Below are 18,824 nucleotides of genomic sequence, written 5' to 3' on the forward strand. Positions count from 1 at the left end.
ATTTTTTAATTAATAATAGGTTAGAAGTAAAAACCATTATTAGTGACAGTACATAATGGGAAAGCCAGACCTGCATTGTTAAGAGGACTATTTAAGGAAATGTTAATGAATTGAATTTGAAGTTCTTCATAGTCAACCTGGAGACAACTAATGGTTTCAAAGTGGAAAGTGAAGAGTTATTAAATGTTGTATATTTACTGCACTAATAATCAAATTGCCAGAGGCTGGGATAGATGCAAATACGGATCCAAGTCCTATTTAACCATTAGCTATGGAAAGGCAAGAGATTCACTGGGGGGAAGTTACCATGTGCAAACATTTGCCAATGCCACTGTGCTGAATAGTTCATGGATTAGGACCATAGCTATCCCAATCCCAGGAAAGCCCATTTCATCAGAGGACAGAATCACAACTTAATTTTTTACTGGCACTTGGAGAGAGACCTGGCATGTGCGAAAGAGCTCTTCCTAAGGCAGAGGTCCCTCTGAGGTAAATCTGCAAAGATCCTCTGGCATCTTGGTGATAACTTCTCTCAATGAACGGTTTTCTTTGTTTAGAGCAGACTAAAGCTCGCAGAGTAAAAACAGTGTGGATTTGAGACACAGTCTGAATTCTGAAGGAATTCTGGGATTTTCTACTTCTTACCAGAATGAACCTGGGAAAGCCATTTCTCTCTCTGGACGTCAGTTTCCTACATCTGCAAAATGGGGACAACAATACCTACCCTACAGGACTAGGCTGCAGATCAGTGATAAAGTGTGTCAAGTGCCTAATATAGTAGCTGTAATATAAGAAGAGGCCGTTCTTTGAGGTGATTCTCTAGAATCAGACCTTCCACGAGGATTAGTGCACATCTGTGATTTGCAAAGAAGGTCTTCCCAGGACAAATATGAAAGGGAATAGAGAACAGGACAAGAAAGGAGAGATGGCCAGAAAAGGGCTGGATTTCAGGTGAAGTCTCATGGAAGGTAGCTTCAGCCTGATCTCCAGAGGAACTCTAGAGTATAAGTTATGCCTCAGAGTCATCAGAAGCCAAGAAATTGGCTGTTCGTATCCCCGAGCCTGTTTGTCATCAGTCAAGGCCTCCCTGAGGGGATCTAAATTCCCAGGCACTTTTCAGCTCTCCAAACCATGAGCAAAGGAGATGCAGTTGCTGACGGTCAGAAACTAAGTGACTGGTGATACACAAAAATGGTAAAAAATAATCCGAGGGCATTTGGGCTGGTACCAACCTTACACAAAAGAGTGTGTATCACTGTACCATAAGTTTTGTTACCCACCTTGAAAGTTATCCCACAAGCTCTCTCCTGCCATCTTTCAGTTGCATGTGTAGTAATGGAGGACAAGGATCTATCACATTTTTCCCTGAACTCAAGCCAACAGGGATATAGTAAGTACTTGCTGTGTGCCCTTTACCACACAAAGTCCTGTGGGGAAAGACATATGACGTGAAGTATAGGCTCCATCCCAGTCCACTGGGGAGAACAGTCACTCAAATAAAAAGTCCAATAGCTGCACAAGTAAGAGCTCATTCTTGGGGGCAAACGAAAAAAAGCGGGAAACAAAGTACTTCCTAATTCTGCTGTCATTGGGTGAAGAGAAATGGTGACAGTGGAGAAGGTACTAAGTGTGGAATTTGCTGAAAGAATAATTGGGGCTCCAGGCAGAGATGATCCAGGGCCAGGCTACAGAAGCAGAGCCCTGCACCAATGAACAGGCACTATATAAAGCATCACTGTCTCACAGATCTCCTCTGTAATACCGCCTTTGCCATTGAGAACCCTAAATGATGATGAAGATGTGGTGAAGGATATTCCTTAGAGCCTGAAATTTAGAACAACAACATTTTTTTTTCTTAAGCAGGCTTTATGCCCAGTGCGGGGCCCCATGGGAGACTCAAACTCACAACTCTGAGATCAAGAACTGAGCTGAGATCAAGAGTCAGACGTTTAACCTACCGAGTCACCCATGTGCCCTTAGAACCACCAACTCCTATTAGATCAGAATTTTCCAGCTGCAAGGAAACTCAGAGATCATTTATTTAATCTACACTTCTTGTTTTATCATGATGAAATTAAGGCCTGAGAGGTTAAGTAAGTAACTACAAGCAATGGCAGCATTGAGACGAGAGCCCACGCCTCCTCATTCCTAATGATCTGTGTATTGTTCCAAGTTAAATCTATAAATACAAGATTTGCAAGTGTCTAAGAACAGAATCCTTCTGCCCTCAGGGGTCAGCAAACTATGGCCTACAGGAAAAATCCTGCTTGTTGCCTGTTTTGGTAAATAAGGTTTTACTGGAACGTAGCCATGCCTGTTCATTTGTGTACCGTCTGTGACTATACTCACACCACAATGGCAGAGTTCAGTGGTTGTGACAAAGACTACATGGCCCATAAGACCCAAAATATTTACTATCTGGACACTTACAGAAGAAGTTTGCTGACCCTTGCCATAGACCATTAGGAAGTGGGCATTGCCAAATGAACCAGCCTGTGGGGATGGGATCGGTTAATTGTATCAGGTGACTATCTGAATGCCTTGCTGAGTAAACCTAAGTAACCCAGGAGAGAACAATGGTGGAATTGGCTGATAGTTCTGCCTTAGAAGCTCATATCATAGAAAAGGTCAGCACTGCTTTCTCAAAGTCAGCCCACTCTGGGCAAGAAAGACCTCACACCCCCCACACACTACTGTGTTAGTGGACCTTCTAGGTCCACTTAAATGCATGGATCAGAGACAAGACCCTAAAAGTTGCCTTCTGGTTCTGTCATTCAAATGCGAGCAAGAGGATCTTCCACTTTACTCTGTGAGAACACACAGCTTCTTTCCTAGTCCTCTGCAAAATGCCACATCATCAAAGGTGCACACATGTCCCCTGCTTCAGCACTGCCAGAATTACCTCTGTCTTCATTCAGGGAATAATTATATGTATTTAGCAATGACAGTCCATGTATCTTGTTCGAACAGGAAAAAATTACTGATACTCATTCTCTATCTGGTCAGGCTTATTCTTGAACAAAGGGAAGGGTTTTCACCCAACCACAGGCGCCAGAGGGTTTAGGTGTACGTTACTAGCATTCAGCCTGCAGAGAAACAGTCTAAGGTCCTATGTAAGAAATGCTTCCTAAGTGTTATTACTTGTCTAGCAGATAAATATGATTCAAAACAGACAAATGACTTAACTCACATGGTAACTTTATGTGGACACTCTGGGGTCGGCTCAGAAGCTCAGAATGATACCTGCAGATATCATTCTCGTGGTATTGTTCCTGGGGTAGATTTCATTTGAGCAAACCTAAGGTGCTTTTCCACATAAAAAGATTAGCCCTCAGGAGTCTCAAAAGTCATATTATCACCAGAATTAATAATTAATGACAACATAATTATAACATACAGCATACATGGTATAACTTGATATAACAGTATATTGTAATACAAAGAACAACACATTACATAGTATTGGATTTTAAAACTTAGCGGAAGTGGACGGATGGTCTGAGGAGCACTTCCTGCATCCAAGTGAGACCCAACTTTCAAATGAAACTCAGCACTCCTCCCTCCAGTGCCTCAGAAAATGAGGTGAAATCACACGTGACAGCCTCCAGTGAGTATCAGGTGCTACATGCTCTCACACACTCAGCATCCCTCTGACAAGAAAGAGCACTGTGGTGAGGAGGAAACTAACACTCTAAAGTGGAGAGGGTAAGAAAACGTCCTGCAGTATCAGCCAGAAGGGCTCCTCTGAGGCCTGCATCTACAGCAGCGAGCAGGGGAACAAGCTCCTCTCAGAAATACTGATAAACTGTGATGTGCACAGCTACTCCTGTGAGGAGACGAGATTGAGGCCTGAAAAGTTGCTGATGCTTTTGGAAAAGCTCTCCCAGGAGGAGTGGCTTCTCAGGGACATGGAATACGTGGCTGAGAAGTAAAGGTGGTGGTTGCATGGGTAAATCTGGCCGGTGTCCCTGAGTCTCCAGAATATCTATGCCCATTCTGCTGGAGTACATGCATATGCGCATACTACATCAGGGCCAGTCAAATGAAGTGAGCCTAGAAGATGATGGAAATGACCTTTTTATAAGCCTAGCACTGTTTACACATGCAGCTAAGGCTCCATCCTGTCCCAAGAGCTGTCCTGGGAAGCTGAGCATTTACTCTACTAATGCCACCAGAACAAGAAGGGTCTGGAACTCTTCACTGGGACTCCTTGTCAGTCTCCTTGGCAAATTCTCTGGAAAGCCCCCAAAAGTAGCAATTTTATCTTTTGAGGGTAAATTTGGCTTTTAGAATAAGTCATAAAGTTGCTCAGAACAAAGTGAGTAATAAAACTGGGGAATGCCATGTAGGATTTAAATGAGGTACAGCTATGAAGAAATGAGTCTACTTTTCTTGGCCGGTTCAAATCCTGGTTCTGAGAGTGGTGGTAAAAGGCACAACCCTGTGAAGAATGGCAGCCTGCACGTAAGTCACTAACATGGAAAGACACACTCACTGAGATATCACTTAGCCTGAGGAAATATTAGTTCCACGATTTTCTGTGCCACCAGATATGCAAGAAGTCAGGACACATAAGTGGACTTTCAATGTAGCCAGCAATAAATTTCTACATATTCACAAGGCAAGAGAGGTCTGAAAAAGCCATGCCTTTTGTCACAGTTGGGCTAACGATAGCCCATGGGCCAAATTCAACCCACCAGTCCAGTACCTGTTTTTGTAAATAAAGTTTTATTGGAGAACAGCCATGCCCATGTGTTTATGTAATGCTTACCCTGCCTTGACACTACAATGGCAGTATTGAGTAGTTACCACAGAGAACCCATGGCCAGCACAGCCTGAAATATTTACTATCAGACCCTTTATAGGAAGTTTGCTGACCCTAGTTCTTTGTGATGAGTCTGTTTTAGAGGCTAATTAAAGTAGGGAACGCATGGTGAATTGTCTTTCCTCCCCAGTTTTCCTCAATGACACTTGCCTTTTTATTTGTACGGAAGGTAATAACAGAATTTGGCATATACTTGTATTAGTCTCCTAGGGCTGCCATAACAAATTACCACAATCCGGTGGCTAATAACAACAGAAATTCATTTTCACAATTCTGGTGGCTAAAAATCCAAAATCAAGTTATAGGCTAGCCTATGCTTTCCCTAAAGACTCTAGGGGAGGATTCTTCCTTGCCTCTTTCTAGCTTCTGGTGATCGCCAGAAACCCTTGACATCCCTTGGCTAGTATGTGCATCATTCCAATTTCTGCCTCCATCTTCACATGGCCTTCTCCCTGTGTGTCTTCATCCCATGTCCAAATTTTCCTCTTCTTAGAAGGACAACAGTCATATTAGAGTTAGGGCCCACTCTATTCTATATGACCTCATCTTAACTTGATTACATCTGCCAGGACTCTATTTCCAATTAAGGTCACATTCACACATTCTGGGACATGAATTTTTTTTTTTTCAACGTTTATTTATTTTTGGGACAGAGAGAGACAGAGCATGAACGGGGGAGGGGCAGAGAGAGAGGGAGACACAGAATCGGAAACAGGCTCCAGGCTCTGAGCCATCAGCCCAGAGCCTGACGCGGGGCTCGAACCCACAGACCGCGAGATCGTGACCTGGCTGAAGTCGGACGCTTAACCGACTGCGCCACCCAGGCGCCCCATGGGACGTGAATTTTGAGAGGACATTATTCCACGCAGAATGATTTAGTACTTGGTACTCAGCAAATTTTATTTATTTATTTATTTATTTATTTATTTATTTATTTATTTATTCACTTATTTCACCATTTACAATACATTCTGACCAATTACCAAGTCAGTAGACCCTCTTCCCTCTACAATAACTCTGAGAAACTTGCCCTTCTGTCCTTCTGTGTGTCCATGTCCGCTCTCCACTAGTTAGAAATATGTCACCTCTTCTCAACTCTCTGATATCCCCTTTTTCACTTCTTCTTGAAGATCTATATCAGGGAAGACTCATTCATGGCAAGTCTCCTCTTTGTTTCCCAAATCTGGGCTCATGACTTCAATTGCTTCCTCTGATTTGTCTTGTGGGCAAGACACAAAACCTAATCTACTCTTGGTATGAACACAGTCACTGTCTAGCAAAGAGTAGCAAAGTTATAACCATTCTCCACCGTTCTCTTTTCCCTGTGATTCTACCGTCATAATTACTTATTTTACCATTTTAAATAACACTTGCCTTTGCCTGATGCTACCAAGGAATCGTAAAAGTTAAAGGAAATCCTTACCTACCAACAGACAGCCTTAACAATGTTTATCTGGCAATAAAATACAGGACTTCTAGTTGAATGTAAATTTCACATAACAAGGAATGTAACTTGCTCTGAGCAAGTTACTTAACCTCTCCCTCTAGGCCTCAGTCTGCTCATCTGTACAAGAGGGGTAATCAGAGTTGCTATAAAGATTAAACAGTCCATGTGGGAGCACTGTACTTGGCATACAGCAATCATCTAATACGTTCTCATCACGTATCATCCTTATTACCTGTTGGGACTTACTGAATGACTGGTGAGAAGGGTGCAATGGGCCTCTTCAGATGAAATTATACCTAGCTTTACCAAGATACCCCAATGGGCTTGAAAGAATGTGCACCCCACACAGCTTGCTTTAAGCTTGTGTCATAGAGTTTTTCATACTTTATGAGTAAATATTATTTGATAATCCTGGGATTATAATGTGAATAGCACATTTCTACTGCATCACCATTGTGTAAGCCTATTTTGTGCCTTTCTCATTTTAAAAAATACCGAGACCCTAAGAAACTACAGATAAGCAGGGGCAGGTACTAACTGCTGGTAATAGATCTGAGAACCACTGCTGCGGCTGATGAACGGTGGCCCTCCCCAGCCCAGAGCATCTAGCCAGTGGGGACATAGGTATACCTCATCTGAGACACAGGTAAGGCCTCAGGAATCCTGCAGGGGGCCAGAGCCCTGGGCTAGCACTCCATCCATAAACAGCTCATCCATCTTTTCCAGAGAGCCCTACAAATATTATCATTTTATATTTGTGCCATGATGTGAAAAATGATGGGAAGCACTATTCTAGCCAGGGAAAGCTCACAGCTTTGTCACCTTGACTCCCCCAAAATCCAGCCTTGAGGAAGAAGAAGAGTTCAGAAATGGAACAATGACACCTTGTGTCCTTAGAGACACACAATTTTGGTCCTCATATTAAGGGTAGAGGCTTTAATGGATGGGAGGAGTAGAGGGAAAGTAAATAACACTAGACAGGAGCAAACTATTCTGTGTTTCTTTTTTGCCTTCCTCTCTGTGCTCCCTGTTTAAGGTTCCAACTAGCTCTGTATCTGATCAGAACACATCACCTCTCCCGGTCCCAGATTGAATGTTAAGGGAAGAACAACAACAAGGGCTTCAGCTGTCTCTGTTCTGTCCTTAGAGGAGGGAATTCATTTCCCTGACTTACCCATTTTCCCCCTTACGGTAAGAGAGGTAAAATCCAGACAGCCCAGGTCAAGAGGTGTATGGGCAATGAGGGAAGTGGGTATTTGCCATCTCTGAGACTCTAATCTAAACAACAGGCATTGAGCTGGCATGTCAATATAATGCCATCAGGTGCATTGAGGAAAGCATGCAAGGAATCGCGTTTGAACAACTCTTGGGTTGAAACTCAACACACAATCTTTGGGCAAGGCATTCGCTCAAATTCTTTGAGCCTTAGTTTTTCTCTCATGTGAAATGGGGATAATAAGACTTTCCTCAATGGAATATTGTAGGGATTTAAGGAGTCATAGTAAAAAAAAAAAGAAGCATAGCAACATCCTGCCCGACACACAGAGGAACTTAATAAATGTTACTTTCCTGCCGTGCTCTTCCCTGTTTCCCCATTTTTCTCAGAGAATCTAAAGAAATAAGCTTCCACAGACCTGCTGTCTACAGAGGTGACCCTGCCGCCTGACTCCATCTTCCAGTTAGGATTTGTATGTGGCTGCCTTGGTTATCTGCTCCCCACACCAGCCTCACTCCCATGCATTTCTAGTGACCACATCCTCACCATCTGATGGAGGTTCTCAGTTCCATTATCAGCATGTACAATCTGCCTTAACAAATACAGTTTTTGGAGTTTTACCATCATTTAAAAATACTTTAAACATATTTAAACAAAATAGCACCTTTCTAAACGATGACCTGATGATCTTCTTTCTCTCCTAATACTTCCTATTCCTGGGCTTAAGGCATCCTGAAATTAGACTGACATGACTATAGGCCAAGCTAATCTCCCAAGACCACAGACCCAGTCAGGCCTCTCCCCTCCTCACACACTCTCAGCAGCTCCCCAAGCACCTTGGCCTGCCAGTCAAAGTCCTCCATGATTCTGTCCAAGCAAATATTTCTCTGTGGTCTCTCCTGCACCAGCATTCCAACTCAGCTAAAATGGAAATGACTGCTGCATGAGACCCTTCTGCTGTTTTCTTCTGCCGTGCCTCATTTCCACATGTACAACAACCCCTCAAAAAAAAAAAAAAAATGCCTTCCCCAATCACCCACGACGACATTGTTCCATTCTCTGAATTCCCAGAGCAATTAACATACTCTGCATTGACTGCCAGATATTTTAATAATAATAATAAAAATAACCATCTAACCTCTTATATAGGCCTCACATATGCACAAGTCTCCTCTAATATTTACATTTGCATGATCTCATCAACATTATAATCCCTTCAAAGACATAGGTTTTATTGCTTATTCCTCTCTGTATTCCCCCAGCACATCTGACCAATGCTTTGAACACAGAGCCATGTACAATAAAAATCTGATAAAGAAATGAGTGAACAAATGAGTGAATGAATGAATGAATGAATGAGTGAACGAATAAATCTCAAGAATAAAGTGCTATAGGGAATCCGATGTTGTGAGAAGCAAGGTTGATGACCTCAAAGTTCCTTTCACCCTCTTTAAATGGTAATAATCCAATGTCTGTTGTTGTTTTCTTTAATGCCAAGTACTTAGTTCACACTTATTTAATGTTCACACACTATATGCAAACGAAATACTTTGATGGTGTGATTAATGAAGGGTGACAGAAATGGCCGTGCCCTTGAGAAGTCTTCATCTAGTAAAGGGACTTGAGGCATGGTCATAAATGCATATTGATAGGGCAACCTCAAATAACAAAATGGGGCAAGAGGTATAAACAATTGCCCCCAGAAGTTTGAAAGAGGTGCAAACCTTCTAATTATAAGAGCTACACCCAGATCAATTAGAGCCCAAGCTAATGGGATTTAAGGATCAGTGAGTCCAGTTCAGTGGACCCTCTCAAAGTTATAGGTATGGAAACAAAACACTCTATTGCAACTACACCTTAGCCAGATGGTGTAGCTCTGGCCAGATCCTCAAATATAGGGAAAGCCTTTAGTATAACTCAGTGGCTATGAGCTTTGGAATCCTCATCTGTAAAATTAAAATAATATTAGCTCCACCACAGGGTTGAAATGAGATTGAAATAAGCATTTGCCAAAGGTCTTCTACTACGTTAGAGATACCACTTATGCCTAATAAATAATAGCTACCACATTTATTATTATAACATTTCCTCTCCTCAACTCTAAGGCACCATGGCTTGGAAGGCATATCTTTCATTTAACAACAGTGTTTTAGAAAGAAAAAGAAGAGGGGAAAAAAAGATGTTAAGTCTACTGTAAGCAGGATGCTGACCACAGCTATCTTAAAACGCTAAAAAGCTATTTCCTAGAATTGAGGAAATATGGTAGGTAGTAGACAGTATGTCTCAAGAGTCCATTGATTTTGCTTAATTTCTTTGGAATTTAAAGCTACACCAAGCCCTTATAAGCCAGAGACCTCAGGATATCTGTGTCTGTCAAAGCAAGATCCTATAGTTCAGAGCCTAGAGAATAGATTAGGACCTCTGCTCGCACGTACACACACAGAGATTCCAGATATGGAAACCCAGGAACAAATCACCCTTCACAGTAAACTTGCTCATTGTCTGAGCAGAATCGTGTTCTTTTAAAAATAAAACTGTGAGTGGGAGTGCTTGCGTTCTGGAATAGAGTCTTTTTTTCTTCCCTTCATCCTATGCTCCTTGGCTACATGCTATTATGTGATATTCAGGACTGTCAAACCTTCTGGAGCCATAAGCATTTTTCAGACAACCAATCTCAATATGCATTATCAAAATTAGATCTTTTCTCTGCAGATGACAATTATGTATTATATGGTTACACGCTTATGAGTCTGTGACACCGTATTGTTAGACTTGGGGTATTGACTTTTAACAATATGTTACCTTATTATATTTGGTGTCGCATTATGCCTGGATTGCTGCATTTGTCCCGTGGCCCCACTCAGGCTGCAATTAGTTTCTCAGTAAGTGTCAAACAGCGTCGGGGGCGGGAGGGGGGAAGAGTGGGTGAAAGGTAACTTGGAAATGATTTTCTTTTGCAACTGTCACTTAACTATCCCGTTCCTCAACAAAAGAACTTCAACTATTCCAAAAAATACAAGTTGTATGCTCATCAATAAGACTGCCTCTAAAGAAAATGGCAACGCTGGTTGGGAGTTCAAACATTCTGAAGGTCTTGGATACCAGCCCACAGTCACAAAAGAGCTGATTGCAGGGCAGGGAGAAAGAGGAAGAATAGGACGTAAGAAATCCCTGTATTTGTTTCTATAAACACAAGCTCAATGCAGTTTAAACTCATAAACATGCTAAAAGGAGCTAGAGGTAGCCTGTTACTTTGTCATATATTTTTATAGGCCTTTCTGAATGGTTTCAGATTTGACATAGTAACTGCCTGTTACTAGAAATAAACTGTAAGTCAATTCCATGCTGCCATAATTCACTGCCCAGGGTTGTTCAAAAAGATTTAGTGATGCCCATGATGGACAGCAAGCCCCCTGATGTTTTCATTTTCATTTGGTGTTTTGTAGTGCCTCCAGCTTGCCAACCTCTAGAGACCTGGAAGGAGAGGACCTTCCTGAGGTGTCACCATTCCCACCAAGTCCGTAAAAGACCTATCCTTGCAAGAAAGAAAGGAGAAAGCAAATTCTCTACAAGTCTCTTTGGGTCTGTCTGCCTCCCTTTTTATTTCTAGAGGTTGACAATCATTTCTCCCATAAGAGTGACCTGCTTTGGAAGAATAAATTAATACAAGGTCACAATACCACCCAGCAGGAATTAGGTGCCTGGAAAGTAGCAATACCTCATCTCCTTGGCTGGCATTTTCTTTTGGCTCAAGACTTTGGCTGCATCTCCACCATGTCACGCACCCAGATGGAAAGTGAAAAATCCATTCAGCCATCTGGCTGTTTCGGTCTACACAATGCCATGCATCTGGGGCCATCTGGGAGATGGACTAAATTTTTTCACTTTCTGCTTGGTTGTTTGGTGTGGTGTAGATGCAGCCTTTTACTAAAGTACCAGATAACCCCCTGCTCAATTGGAAAAGCTAAAAAGGGAGTCCCAGATAATGAGGCCTAGAGCACCATTCTGGAAAATAAATTCAAACTTTGCGAATAACAGTATAACACAAACTGCAGGAAATAATAAAGAATAAGATTGTTGTTTATTAGATAAAGCAAACACAAGAACTGAATCAAGTGATTATTTGTCAACTTAGTTTGTCCCCGGCAGCAGGCACAATATTCTCAAGGGCATATTATTACGATTCTTTCCTCAGGTTGGACATTGGTCTAAAAGGCATCTCAAATGGACTCCTGTGCTTGGAATGGTGGTTGAGCTAAAACATATTATTTCTATACCCTAATTAGTATCTCCTTAAGAGACTCTGTTTCTAAGTCGGTTCTAAAGCATATAATAGAAAAATGTACGAAACGCTTCCCAAGCAATCATATTCAACTTAACGGAACTTCTGCACTGATTTCAGAAACTCAATACATTAGCGACACTAGGAGCTTAATAGTGTGGGGTGGAGGGCTGAGAACACAGAGTATATAAATTGTGGGAAAACGTAAATAGTGATTGTCAAATTAGGGTTTCCCTGGTATTGTAATTAAACATTGTGGAATTCAGGGGTACTTTTTCTTCCCCCAGCTCATTTCTGAAGCTTATTTCTGGCAAGGTCTGGCAGCTTTCCCTTAACCTCAGTCTCTGCAGACAGCAATGCTCAACTCCGTTTCTAGAGTTTTCTTCCCATATACCACTGGGCAAAATATTAAAATGGTTAAATAATAGGAATACATACAGAAAAATTGTAATTAAAATGTCCAGCCTAAGGAGACAAAGTGGAGACTAGGTCGTCAGGCCCTCATGACATGCACCCAAGGACCTGAGCCCAACCTTTGCCCTGAAGCTGGCTTTAGATTTCTCAGAAAAAGGACAGAGGGCCTTTAGGGCCCAGAGAAGAAAAGAAAAGTAAATTTATGAAAGGTAGGCTGAGAGGATAAAAATAAAGTCTTTGCCGCTTCTATCCCAGCATTATGAACAGGAATCCCCCTGCACACATTTAAATGGCACGTTCACATTTTATGAATCAGACCCTTAGTTTTAATTGCCTCTTGGACTATAGGCCAATTAAGGATGGGTCGGGAGGGCAGGGATCATTCCCACAGCCTCTGAGGTTCTAAGAGGTGGAGCTTGCTTATAGCCTGAGGCATCCATTCACACTTGTATTAAAAAAAAAAAAAAAAAAAAAAACAGCCAGGGTACACCATTAAACACCTCTGGTAAGCATGCTTACTTTATATGGGCTGAAAGCAAAAAATGGATACCACAAGTCCCCCTTTGGCCCCATCTCCTCCTTTCAAATAAAATCAATTATGTTTCTTCTTGTCTGAGCCATGGAAAACTTAATACCAATATATATAGACTCAGTACTGTATCTTGAGAAACTGCCAATAAGTTTGCAAGTCCTCTGAGATCTCCCCTCTTTTTATCTATAATTGATCCCCTGGACCTCTATGCAATACTGAGGTTAAAGATTAAGAGTTTTAAAAATATATATATTACATGTAATACCAGCTGCATAATGTACACATCTTAATGAATTCCTAGTTCCCACGAAGCAACTCCAAGATTGTAAATTACTGTAGTAAGTAGTAAGACTTAATAGGAAGAAAAACAGAATCTGTTATTAAACTACATACTATCTTTTACATACTTTGACTTATGTATAGAGTATTTCCCCTGCTTTGTTTTTGCATAATAAAATTAAAACTTACTGAATTTATACAAATAATGTGTTTTACCAACCATTTCCAAAGCTTTTCAAATCAACTTTAGGTCTGATCACCAGGTTTAGTGAGACAGTCACCTGCACCTCACATTTCAGTGCCGAACATGTCTAAATGTTAATTTTGAGGAGCCCATGGCGGGTGGTGAGAGGGTCAAGCTAAACAGCACATGCACCTTGCAATAGCAAATAGCATTTCTCGCTTACAGGTCACTGGTTCAAATCTCACTCCAGTCAGCAGGACCCCAAAGCCATGACCATTTAGTTGCTCAGGGATCTGGTGAATTAAGTTGCTATGAGAAGTCTGGTCACCATCCCAGCTGGACATCTCATCAGAACAAACAGATCGTTCATAACTCACCCCTGTTCCTCCCCGCTTCCTTCCCTTCCCCCATATTGTGCTAGCTATGGAGCCTTTACCAAGAGACCCCAAATGACTGGGCCTGAAGTCAGAAACTCTGCCCTGATACGTCTAGAAATGTAGGCTTTCGTGCCATACCTACACACACACATACACACTCTCTGTCTCTCTTTCTCTCTTTCTCTCTCTCTCTCTCTCTCTCTCCAGTGTCTGTATTCTACATCCATAATCCACACAAGCACACAGTCATGAGGGTATCCAGTCACTGTCCATAACCTCAGGAGGTAAATCATCTTCTCTGCTCATGCTATTAATCCAATACCTTTTGCTGATACCAAATTTGCTTGTAATCTTTTTTCTTCCTCCAATATATATACCACTCTGCTGGTAACCAACTAATTGAATAATCGAAAAAATAATATCCCAATTTATGATAAACATTACAATGAAGCTTTCACATTTTCCTAATGAAGAAAGAAAGCATCCAGGTAAAAGTAAAATGATTTATTAGATTTTGTTTCTGTGTCACTGAAATAAAATAGTAAACCAGCCTGGCAGTTAATACAGGGACCCGGCATGTGCTCATTAACTCTTTGCCAGGTACAAAGGTGTCCCAACAGCTCTGTTTTAATTCCATGATCCGGCCCATAATCCAGCGCTAAACAATAATTAGCATTGACTTGTTAAACAGTAGTTGAAGGCTTCCTTTAAGCACCTCAAATATTCTTCAAGTTCCACCAACAGAGAATCAAAGGAAGGAGGAGGCAGGGTTGGGAGAAGAGAGAGGGAAGCAAGAAGGCATTTTCAATGTTTTTAACTGTAAAGAAAAAGAATTGCTGTCCCGCCTGGTAACTTTGCACATGTTTATGCATTGTTTCCAGACTGGCACCGACACTTTATTCCACTCCACGTCTGCTCTTCAGCACCATTGTGCATGGAAGCCCTCCGTTCCCTAATAGCTTGCCCCCACCCCACATTCCCTTTTACCTTGTCAGACTGACCAAATGTTGGACAATTTTCTTCCCTCTTCTAATGTAGTTTACACTCTCTCCTGCTAATGGCTCTTTTTATGCTATGCATCAAAGTTCATTTAAAATCAGCAATGAACAAAGACCTCTGGCATTGTGGATTTTCCATGGTTTCGTTTATTGTCCAATTGTGTATCTGGATAAGCAAGAGAGGACACTGACCACATCTGCGGAGATAAGTGCTGAATGTGCCCATGTGGGCAAAAGAAACAATGGACTACAAACTGTGATCTGCTTGCTAGAAAAACGCATGCACACTGCTGTTTATGCTTGCAGACTCACCTTGTGCACTGCCCCGCCCTGTGCACCTGGCTGTGCAACCTCTTACTGATACACCATGAAAGAAAGAAAGAAAAGCTTTACGCATGAAAGATGTCATAAATTTATTGGCTCATGGCATTTCCACTAGCTTCATTCCCTCTGACCCTGAGTGGAATCAGGGGTTCAGGATCCATATACTGTTCCTTGCTTGGATAGTTGAACTTCTGTGATAAAAAGATGTAGGAATCCTTCTCATATAGATGGCATGGGCCAGATTTATAATCTCAAGACAAATCAAATAGAGGTCCACTGAAGTATCCATCCATCCATCCATCCATCCATCCATCCATCCAGTGCTTTGGGCACCTTCTAATGTACTTTAGAGAAGAATAAAGATATGGCTCCTGCCTTCAAATGACCTTACAACCTGATCCTGAACTAGAAAGTCAAATAGCAGTTCAAGAATGTAAGTAACTAAGACCAAGGAGGGGAAGCATAAGCATATTAATGAGGGTAGAGATGGTTAGATCATCCTTCTGGAAGACATGAGCCTGTGCTATGCTTTGAGGAATGGGTATTATTTTAAAAAGAAGAGGGGGAGAAAGGGGAACATTCTAGACACAGGAAATAGCACAAAGACTCAAGAAGCCAGAATCAGCTGTCTTTTTAGAAATGCAACATAATAGAGCATGCTAGACTTTAAATTTTATAAAACACATCCACGTTGCTTATCTTATTTGCTTTTATAGCACTAAGTGAGGGGAAACCTGTCATTATGATAATTTCTAAGAAAGTTGATAAGGGCCATTCTGGGGAGTTAAGGGCATTGGATAGATGAAAGAGAAGCTTAAGATGAAGGATAAACATGGATTTGACCATGCAAACATGCTTGCAAAGGAGAGGAAGGAGGAGAATGTAAGACTATGAGCAAATTTCCCCAATGGCTGACAAGGAGAGTGGCACTATTCATTAACAGTGAAGAAGTAAGGAAGAGCAGCTCAATGGAGTTATAAAAACGATGATTTTTGTTCTATATTTAGCTAAATTTGGGGGGACTGTGGAAAACCCAAAGGGAAATGGCCAGCAGACACTTACATATAGACATCTGGTGCTCAAGGTCAGAGGCAGATTAGAAACATAGATTTAGGAGTCATTAGCATACATGTGGGGTCATGGGGATCCCCCACAAGAAAAAAGATGACCAAGTGTTAAACCCAGGGCATCCCATTTAAGGAGCAGAAGAGGGAAGAGTGCTCATTTAATTTAAGATCCATTATGTATGGAAGTCCCTTGTCAAAATGTAAGAATAACATGTGGAGGTTCATGGATCATAGACTGGAAATGAAATTGAAAAATATTGGATCTTAGAGCTTCTTCAGCCCCACCCCTTCATTTTTCCAAGTAGGAAACTGATAGTGGGAGATGGTGGCTGTACCATAATTTATTAATCCATTAATGTCTAATAACCTCCATGTTCTTGTGGAATTATTGTTAACTAACTAAAAAACATAGAGCATAGCCTCATGGGCAGGAATGCTGGAGTTATGCTTCCGTTGAAAGTAGCCCAATGGGAATGGGCAGGGAATATCCAGACCATGAAATACTACCTGGGGAGGGCAGAGCTGAATGGGGATATCCTAAGAGAAGGGAAAAATCCCAAGGGATCGAGAAGGTAGGATGAGACAGGAATGTCAGAGAAATGGTTATGAAAAATGGAAGAGAAGCACAGAGGACAAAACACCAACGATGTTTCCCCAGCATCATTGTGCCACTGTGAAAAAGCCTGAACATGAAGCCTACTTGGTCTGTTTAACACGTGCAGTCTGAGCCGATTTGTTTAGTCTTACTACCACTAGCTCTAACGTCCAGAGATAGTGTAAAGAGAATTGCTTTGAACTACAGAATTTCATATCTACAGAGAGATGTAAGAATAAACTCGTGGAAGTTTATGAAGCTGGAAGGTCATGTTGAGCAATGCAAAGAGCCAGCATTTGGCATCAAGTACACCTAAGACCAGTTGTATAACCCTAGGCAGGTTACTTCACTTTGTGGAATCTCAGTAACCTCACATATCAAATGGAAATAACCTACCAAGCTCAGTGGGTTATTGATAAGATAAATAAGATAATGAATGAAGGTCCCCCATACAAGGTATAGGCTATCAATAAATATGAATCCTTCCAAGAGATACTTCTTAATAAGATACTCAACATACACACACATACACACACCTACACACTATTCGTATTTTTCCTATAAATCACTGCAGGATTCTAGATTTAAGATAAAGAGACAAAGAGCGTGCGACAGACCTTTGTGCCAGAACTTAAATGGAATGTGATTTGGTAGTAGCTATTTATGACAAAATAGGGGATTCCACTGGATGACATTAGTAATTATGATGAAGTAAACCAGGGAGATGAGTCAGCCTAAAATAAAAACGTATATACATATATATGTACATACATACATACATACATACTACCTACTCACCCTGAAGAAGAAGGCTTAAAGATTAAATTTCCAGAGCAACCTCTTTTTATCTGGGTGCAATTTTTGTACCTGTAATTAGCTCCCTCAGCCTTCAATCTAAGAATCAGCTGGTTAATTGTGCATGTAAGTGGCTAATAGCTCCAACTGTGGGATGGTGCGGGCCTAGAGGGTCACACACTTTCTTCCTCCACACACATTCAGTTGTTACACATTATAGACACACCTACGCACACACATACACGATGGAGTGGAAAAAAAAAAGGAAGAAAATGTGACTAATAATACTTCAAAAGAAGTAACATGAAATAATTAAGCCACAGTGTATTCAAAGAAATAGTAATCCTAAGAAATGTCATCCTTGTGGCTCAGCTGGAGTGTTTGAGAATTATCTGTGAATGTTTTGGGATCAAACTGAGTCCATAATAAAAAAGGAGAGAATGATGCAGAGAATCTCATTCAAACAGCCACTAGATTACTCTGGGATCTGCAAAGAGTGACTCTCATATCTCAGAGACAACAAGGATGGCCCAGACTAGGTTGGGGGTGGGGGGTGCAGGGGCATGAATGGAATTAAATGACAGAAACAGATTTTTGTGGTCAAGGCTGGGCAATCTGCATACAGCTTAACCGTCTCTAATCTCTACCTTTAAGTCAATCTGAGGCTCCAAACGCCATCGGCAGTCAATTATGCAAGCACTCACCAATGTTGAGATTATCACCCCAGCTCCTCCTCTACCATGCCACCCTAGTCTTGCCTATACCATCCAGCGCTGTGGTCCCTGGCTTTCGACCGCCACTCACGAATATGGAGGGCATTTTCTCCATCAGCTCATCCCACTTTGAAAGGACTAACTACTTCTGGGTCATATAAATGTTTGACCTTGGCCCTCTGGGGACCAAGCAGTGCCCCCAATAATCGTGGTGGAAGAAAAGGGCCACTGATCCCAGTTTAAGACATGGGAGTTATTTCCAAATAAAATATTGTCCAAGGCCTCAAGTTGCCTGGAAGTATATCTGGTTGAGCAGCTGGGGGCCTAGAAGTCCAGCAGACTCAGCAGGTTGTAATTAAAAGGTCAAGGACTTCCCTCGCAATTATATTCAATTTTTCTTACTTGGACCTGGTTTAATAAAATGGAGCACACAGAGCCTTACACAATACTATTCTCACATGGAAGCAACATAGAACAACAACTGGCCTTGGGAGTCTGAATTACAAAGCAGAAAGTACTGCTTGGGCGCTACCTAAGGAGCGCAAGCCAAAGTGGGATACCACAAGAGGGGACTCTAATGAAATTGGGGGCACTAAGAGTAAAGAAGCTTCAGCACTGATTAGTTGCCTGATCTTGGGCAACTCAGCACTGATTAGTTGCCTGATCTTGGGCAACTCACTTAACCTCTCTGAAACTCAGTTTCCTCGTCCATAAAATGCAAATGCTATTAACACCTGTTCCAAGTATTCAAGTCATCTGAATATTTATTAACCATC

The sequence above is a fragment of the Lynx canadensis genome, chromosome A3 (assembly GCF_007474595.2).
Source record: "Lynx canadensis isolate LIC74 chromosome A3, mLynCan4.pri.v2, whole genome shotgun sequence".
Taxonomy (NCBI): Eukaryota; Metazoa; Chordata; class Mammalia; order Carnivora; family Felidae; genus Lynx; species Lynx canadensis.